The sequence below is a fragment of the Dendropsophus ebraccatus genome, chromosome 9, assembly GCF_027789765.1.
Source record: "Dendropsophus ebraccatus isolate aDenEbr1 chromosome 9, aDenEbr1.pat, whole genome shotgun sequence".
Taxonomy (NCBI): Eukaryota; Metazoa; Chordata; class Amphibia; order Anura; family Hylidae; genus Dendropsophus; species Dendropsophus ebraccatus.
The window spans coordinates 41264165-41272339 of NC_091462.1; positions in this window are offsets into that span (position 1 = coordinate 41264165).

Here is an 8175-nt window from a genome sequence, read left to right on the forward strand (position 1 = left end):
CATTTCACATTAAAGTGAATGTAACTTTTATATAACCTGGTTGGTGCTGGGATGTAGATCCTGGTGGCAATGTCCATTTTTCAAACCTGGTTTCTCGATATGCAATTAGGGCCACTTGTTGCACTGAAGGTGGGGCCAACATCCCCAGTTCACCAATATCTCCTCCTCTCTGTGATTGGGCCAACCAGGGGAAGGGATATTGGTGAAATCAGCGGCCTTGTTTTCGGAGGCTTAGATGAGCACTAGAAATGAGTGTAACTTGAGCATGCTTAAGTCCAGTTGTTTGGGATTTGAATACTGGTGGCTGAAGAAGTTGGATGCAGCCCTAAGGAATCCAGGAAAACATTGATGCAGCCGCAGGCCCAGTGGTACAGCTCTCTGATACTGTCCCCGGCATACTCCAGTGGGAAAACAAATTCAAAATATCCATCTGTAGTCTTTTGTCCTGGCATCCAGTAACTAGGCATAAGGGTGGAGCCACAGTGGTATGTAGTCTGTCTGCCCCCTCTCTTTTTCCAGCCACTCACGCTTGATTTGATTTTAAGTGCTGGGAACTTAAACTGACTCTGTACCCACAATCTGACCCCTCCTAAACCACTTGTACCTTTTGGATAGCTGCTTTTAATCCAACATCTGTCCTGCGGTCCGTTCGGCAGGTGATGCAGTTATTGTCCTAAAAGACCAACTTTTAAACTTGCAGCCCTGTGCCAAACGGCCGTGGCCTAGAGTATCCGTGCCCTAACCTTGCACCACCCCTCTGTCCCTCCTCCCCACCCTCCTCATCATTAGGAATGCCACTGGCAGGATTTTTCCTATTCCTCTGCAGTGAACACTGTACAAGTGCCTTAACGATCCAGTCCATGTGCCGTGTTCTCACAGCTGATGAATAGGAGAATATCTGCCTGGGGCTTTCCTAATGATGAGGGCGGGGAGGAGGGACAGAGGTTGTGCCAGCCTAATGCACAGACACTCTGGGCCACGCCAGTTTGGCACAGGGCTGCGAGTTTAAACGTTTTTTAGGACAATAACTGCATCACCTGCCGAACAGACCCCAGGACAGATCTTGGATTAAAAGTAGCTATCCGAAGGTACAAGCGGTTTGTGGTGGGCAGATTGTGGGTACAGAGTTGCTTTAATGCAAAGCTTAGCACTGAGACTGTCAATCACCAGTGTGGCCATGTTTCTCTCCCTTAGCAAGGTGATTTGTTCACTTTAAAAACCAGGTCTACCCAATCTACTGTAGCCACCCCCTATCCCCAGGTCTCATTTATCTACTGTAGCCACTCCTGTATCCTCAGGTCTCCCCTATTTACTGTAGCACCACTATTTTAACCTTCTATGCCTTCATTCTTTATAATATGACATGGAGAGAGAGGAGCGGCTGCACATCACACCTATGGCTGACACCAGTGCTGCTAAGCTTATTTTAAAAACCAACATCAGGATGTTGGCATATAATTTGATCAAACCATACCGCCCCGTGTACCACGTGCAGGTCTCCTGGTTCACACGGGTCTTTACGCTAACTCCACATTGTGTCGGTCGGTGGCTGCCAACCCTGCAAAGCGTGCACCTGCAGGGAAGGGAGGCCATGGAATGGCCCTGCAACCCCAATGTCACAGGACCAAACCCAAAATGCCCCACCAATGCCCAGCCAACACCACCCGTGGAGAAGGCTGCCCCCAAACAACACAAGTATGAATATGGTATTGCACTCACTACCACTGCTGCAAACAGAAAGGGAAAAACATGTGGGCACAGGTATATTCTGCTGATTTGGGTCACGTGGGTCTTATAAAGGGGAGTGCCAGCTGCCCAGAAAAGGGAGAAATGTAAAACACAACATAGGGAGAAATGTAAAACACGACATGGAGAGAGAGGAGCGGCTGCACATGACACCTATGGCTGACACCAGTGCTGCTAAGCTTATTTTAAAAACCAACGTCAGGATGTTGGCATATAATTTGATCAAACCATACCGTTTGGGGGCAGTCTTCTCCGCCGGTGGTGCTGGCTGGGTATTGGTGGGGCATTTTGGGTTTGGTCCTGGTCCCTTCCCTGCAGGTGCATGCTTTGCGGGGTTGGCGGCCACCAACTGACACAGTGTGGAGTTAGCGTAGGGACCCGTGTGAACCAGGAGACCTGCACCTGCATGTTGTGTCATTCTTTATAATATATTGTTCGTATTACAGATTGTCCATTTTTTTGCTGTTTTCTGAGTAGCAAGTATCACAAAGTGACAATGGCATTTATTTTTACTTTGCTTAGGCATTTTCCTGGTTAATTACTGACTATAAGAACAGCAGCCCGTCCCTATGGAGGACTTGCACCCTTGTCTGAGGAATTTTGATTAATGACTATCTGCAATTACCATAATAGATGGTGAGGCCTGGGTTCAAAGAGTTAATTCTAAACATTTTATTTAGTAGCATAGCAACATTATGTTCTTTCAAAGTTTTACATATGTATTTATATACATTCTGCACAGAGACAGGCAGATAATATAAGATGTTTGCAGGGTTGCTCTGTTGCTTATCCATTAAAGGTAAGAATGGATTTACATAGTGGGTGGAAAAAGTATATATTTGCCTGTGGGGTTCAATCTTTTTTATGTAGACTGGGAGGGGAAAATCTTTAAAGCGACTCTGTACCCACAATCTGACACCTCCCCTCCCCCCCAAACCACTTGCACTTTTAATCCAAGATCTGTCCTGGGGTCCGTTCAGCAGGTGATGCAGTTATTGTCCTAAAAAACAAACAAACAACTTTTAAACTTGCAGCCCCGTGCCCAACGGCCGGGGCTTAGAGTGTCTGTGCCCTAATTTTGCACCACCCCTCTATCCCTCCTCCCCGCCCTCTTAATCATTAGGAATGCCCCTAGAACATTTTCTCCATGCTGAACATTGCACAGGTGCCTTAACAATAACTGCATCACCTGCCGAACGGACCGCAGGACAGCTCTTGGATTAAAAGCAGCTATCCGAAGGTACAAGCGGTTTGGGGGGGTCAGATTGTGAGTACAGAGTCGCTTTAAAGATGTAGTTACAATTAAAAAATACCTTTTTGACTTAAAACAGTATGTGTGAATTTTTTCATGAAACATATTTCCTAAAGTTTAAAAAAAAAAAGTTTTGATCGGTCAGGGTCTGAGTGTTCAGACCATGAGCAATCAGGACAACGAACCAGGGGGTCTGAGCGCAACGCATTCACTCAGCGTCTTATGACCTAGATGCACTTTCATTGTAAGTCTATGGAGTCAGTCCAGGTCCCAGAGCGGGGAGAGGAGCACAAAGCAGCGGGGTCGTCTCCCTGCACAATCAGACCCTGACCAATAAAAACTTTTGTCTCAAGTCACACCTGATCTATATACTGTATGTAGGTGTTTTTTTTTTTTCTGTCGTCTCAGAAGTGGCGGCTGCAGTGGTCAGTGAGGGGGCCCAGAGACACCACAGGACGACATTGGGGGAGTGGGGTAATACTACACTAAAGACTTTGTCTAAAGTCAAGTTAAAATGAACCCTAACTTTTCAATAAACTTTTATAAATCAAGGCTATTAACCTATGCAGGGCCTTATTAACAGCTGCTGCTGCCCTAGGCAATAAACCTGAAGACGCCCCATCTTGGGGAGCGTGAAGGAGAGAGGTTTCGGTCACATGCATTTCTATACATGTAGAAACATTGTCTGAAACGTGTTTTTCCTGGTTTTTAACTGCTTAAAACCTAAATTGAATCAATGATTAGAGCAGTCTGTATATTGTGTGAAGGAATTCTCACCACAGGATTGGTAGGTAATAGCTCCAGACCTGAACAATTCCATCATACCTCCCCCCCTCCCCCTCAAAAAGACAACAACTTTAATGGCAAGTCTGAGTGGGAGGTGGCAAACTAAAAAAATAAAAAAAAAGTTGTTTCTTTCCCCCTGGTGCTGCCCTAGGCACCGGACCACGGGTGCCTAGTGGTAAATACGGCCCTGAACCTATGTAATATATCTTATTTAAGATGATTGCCTCAATCTTCATTTGTCAGCCCCCTAAATGTATTATTTACTCTAAATAAAGCTGCTTTAGGTTTGTCAAGGTTGAGAGACAAGGTTGAGTGTTAACTTGCTGAGTGATCAGTTTACATGTTGCCTATAGATGTCAAAGCAGGCAGGTAGTGGCTGATGACACAGGGAGATGTTACAGAAGCTGGTAGTGAGTGTTCTTATGCAAGGTCTTGATAAATGACACATATTGCTTAGTACTACTCTATGATGATCTCCATGCTGCTGCTGTTACCGAGGGTGTTCTATAGAATTACAGAGGAGAAGGGTCCCCTCTTCTGCCTTATTGAGTAATCACAATGCCTATATATACACAGTGCCTATATATATATATATATATATATATATATATATATATATATATATATAGGTTGCCTTCCTCTGATGCCAGAGTCTTATAAACAATGTAAGAAAATGAATAAATTATATTCTAAAATACATATATTATGTTTCATAGGAGTACAATACCTTTAATTGACTCCAATATAGATAAAACACAGAACAGCAGTGTTCCGGTTTAGATAATAGGAACTGGAGCAAAGAAAGGAGAAGCTTCACCTACAGAACACCCACCTATAGAGACTTATAGGTCTATTAACATTCTAAAGAATCGAGACGTGAAAGGGGAAGTTTGCATTGGTGCAATAACAAGCTGCACATAATATCAGACTGGAAAACAGCAGTTTCACAGATTGAGAATCTAGCAAATGGTTAAGACAACACCCCTGTAAAACCTCACAGTTTAATTTAGCAGGTTCAGAAAATAAATTAAAACAGAAACATAGCAATAGGCAAACAAGCTAAGCGAACCATCTGTCCTAGTCCACACAGGACAGGAAAAACACAGGGTGGGAGGGGCGATGTGTCCTTTTATAGGGTCAGGGGGCTCGAGTTAATTAGTGTTTAATTTGATTAATTAAAAATTCCATCTGTTCTACTAGTACACAGAATAACCCCAGTATTGTGCTGCTGTCGGACGTAAGGGAACACACGATTTTCCCAATATTCCGAAGCGGCAAGTCAAATAATAGATTTATTGCTTGATAAATTCTCTCTTGCAGTGAGAGTAGCTCTTTATAGTTTTCTATATTGTGCAACAATTTAATGATCAACATGGATAAAAATCTTCTGTTCTCAGTAATATACAAAAAATTAACCATTTTGCAATTGTTGAGCAGTCACTGTTTGGAGGAGGATTAAATAATGAAAGTGTGTAATATAAAATCAGGAATGAGCCCCCAGTGAACATTATTAAAGTGGTCATCGTAACTGAAAGGGAATTACAGGTATATACTGAACAAATTTAAAAAAGTAAATGGAAGAGGTAACATTGAAAAAGATAAAGAGGAACCGGAAGTATAGCTGACAGAGAGGTATATAAAATAAGATAGAGGGATGCAAAGCATATGATTAAAGTGTCACTGTCACTTTAAAAAAAGCTTTTTATACATGCAAAGTTATGGTTGGTCTGGATTTTCACGGTCTGACCTGTAGAGAGAGCCAGGAGAGGCCTGGCTAGCTACAATCTTTATTTCCCTGCAGGAGAGAGTCTCTATAGATTTCCGGTGTGTTTTCACAGACAGATTATTGAAGCCAAGGAACAGACTATAAGCAGAGAACAGAAGGAAAGACTGAGATTGTTCTCCTTTTCAAATCCATTCCTGGCTTTAGCTTCAATAATCTGGCAGCTATTTGATATCAGCAGAGGTAACAAGCCTGGGACTAGAGACCCTATTACACAAAGTGATTATCGACTGTTGCGGGCAATAATCACTTTGTGTAATAGAAGACAATAATCAGCCAACATGCACCATGTCGGCTAATCATTATCTTTTAACATGTTGAAACATCAACGATCTAGATAGCCGCGGTATGCTCCCGTAGCACCGTGGAATAGAATATCTTCTATGGGCTGCCCAGACGATCTAGTCACTCGGGCAGCTCCCGCAGCCCCCATGTTTTTACCCGCTCGCTACCGGTGCGCGTAATAGTGCGGGGAGCGGTTGGGGGAACGAGCAGCAAGCGAGTGCTCCTCGTAATTGTCCTGAGTTATGGTGTGTTTACACAGGCAGATTTATCTGACAGATTTTGGAAGCCAAAGCCAGGAATGGATTTGAAAAGAGCAGAAATCTCAGCCTTTCCTTTATGACCCGTTCCCTGTTTATGGTCTGTTCCTGGCTTTAGCTTCAAAAATCTGTCAGATAAATCTGCCTGTGTAAACGCAGCATAATAGGGACTTAACATACACAGCTGTACACACTCAGACCTGAACGACTGAAACGTTTGACTGTGTGCGTGATGTATTAAAAGTAGTTTTTAAGTAACTACAACTCTTCAATAAGATAGGACACTAGGGGAATGGCAAGAAGTAAGAGAATAAACTTTTTTTTTTTTATAGTTATATTAGGAACAGAATGAAAGAAACCCCAAATGACAAAAATTTTAGCTTTGATGATTGAGGGTTAAGGTGCTCGCTAACCATTTAAATAGCTACTTTTGTCCAGAATTTGCAGACGGGGGCTTTTAAAATCATGTTTGGGTGTGGCACAACTAGTTGTAAGAGCCCTTTACACGGAAAGATTATTGTGTGATAAATCGATATATTGTTCAAATTTAAGCGATATTCTTTCCATGTGCATGCAGGCAATGATCAAACATTAATAAAAGTGTGTTCGCGTGTCATAGTGATGTGCGGCCGAGGGCTGATGATTGTAGTATGAAATAATAAAGTATTAACTTACATTACCATGTTCCCTAGAGTCCTCAGGCCCTGGTCGTTGTTTGCAGCCCTGCATGCTGCTCCCTTCTTTTCCAGTCTCTGCACTGACAGGCCAGTGATTGGCCTATCAATGTAGAGACCGGAACAGAAGGCAGAGCTGCAGACACTGGGGAAGGCCCAAGGACACGGGAATGTGGTAAGTTAATACTTTGTTATTTTACACTTAAGGCAAGGGCTGCACGGACATCGCTAACAATGTCCATGCAGACCTTGCTGTCTGATAGTCGACCTGTACATTTGCTCAGTAAACGAGTGCCGATCTAGCAGATCAGTGCTCTTTTACACTTTATAGTCAGGCCGTGTAATAGGACCCGAAGGCTTGAGCTTGTTCTAGGAACCTGGGGGAAGATTTATTAAAGTGCTGTAAAGTAGAATTGTCTTAGTCGCCCCTAGCAACCAATCAGATTCCATTTCTCATTCCTCACAGATTCTTTGAAAAATGAAAGATTGAATCTGATTGGTTGCTAGGGGCAACTAAGGCAATTCTACTTTATACCAGTTTAATAAATCTCCCCCTGGTGTTTTAGGTGATCATACACTACACTTGCAACAAATTCTGCATAAAGAACTAGTATAAGCGAATGTAAGAAACTTTGGAACAAACTTTATCAGAGAAAAATACCTCTACTTCCACTTTTCAAGCTAATTTACTGCTCCCCCCTGCACTCTGCATAAACTGTGCAGATCTGTCTCCAGACGGATCAGCTGTCTGGAGCTGAATGATTGCATTGCTGGTGTGTCTCTCCAGTCTTTCCAATGTACAATACATATACAGTGCTTAGTTCATTTCTTTTTCCCTCTCCCTGCTGACTTCATTGTTTAGCTTCTAATATCTCACAGACCTGTTTGCTATGGGAACATAAAAGCAAATGAAAAATCATGCATTTATGCACATAGCAGATATAATCCCCAAATAATAGATTCACAAGCTAATATATATGACTAGGTACACCATGTTTGTAAATTAAACCTAGTCTATCATGTTTACTATGCTTACAGCTACACCGATCAGTCAGAACATTAACACCGCTCGCTTATTATTGTGTAGCTCCACCTCATGGGACCAAAACAACTCAGACCTATAAAGGCATCTAAGACTTCTAAGGCTGCCTTCACACTGCCTTAAAATCTCAACAAAAAATGTCAACAAAAACACCATGGCGCCAGCAGCCGGATGTTAGCTGGAAGTATGTGGAAGTTTATTAACCCCTTTATGATCGAGCCCATTGATGCACGGATGTCCGGGTCAAAATAATGCAATGTTCCTCCTCGCCTTCTAAAAACCATAGTGCTTTTATTTTTTTCACCTACAGGGCTGGTTGGGGTGTAATTTTTTGCACCATGATCTCTAGT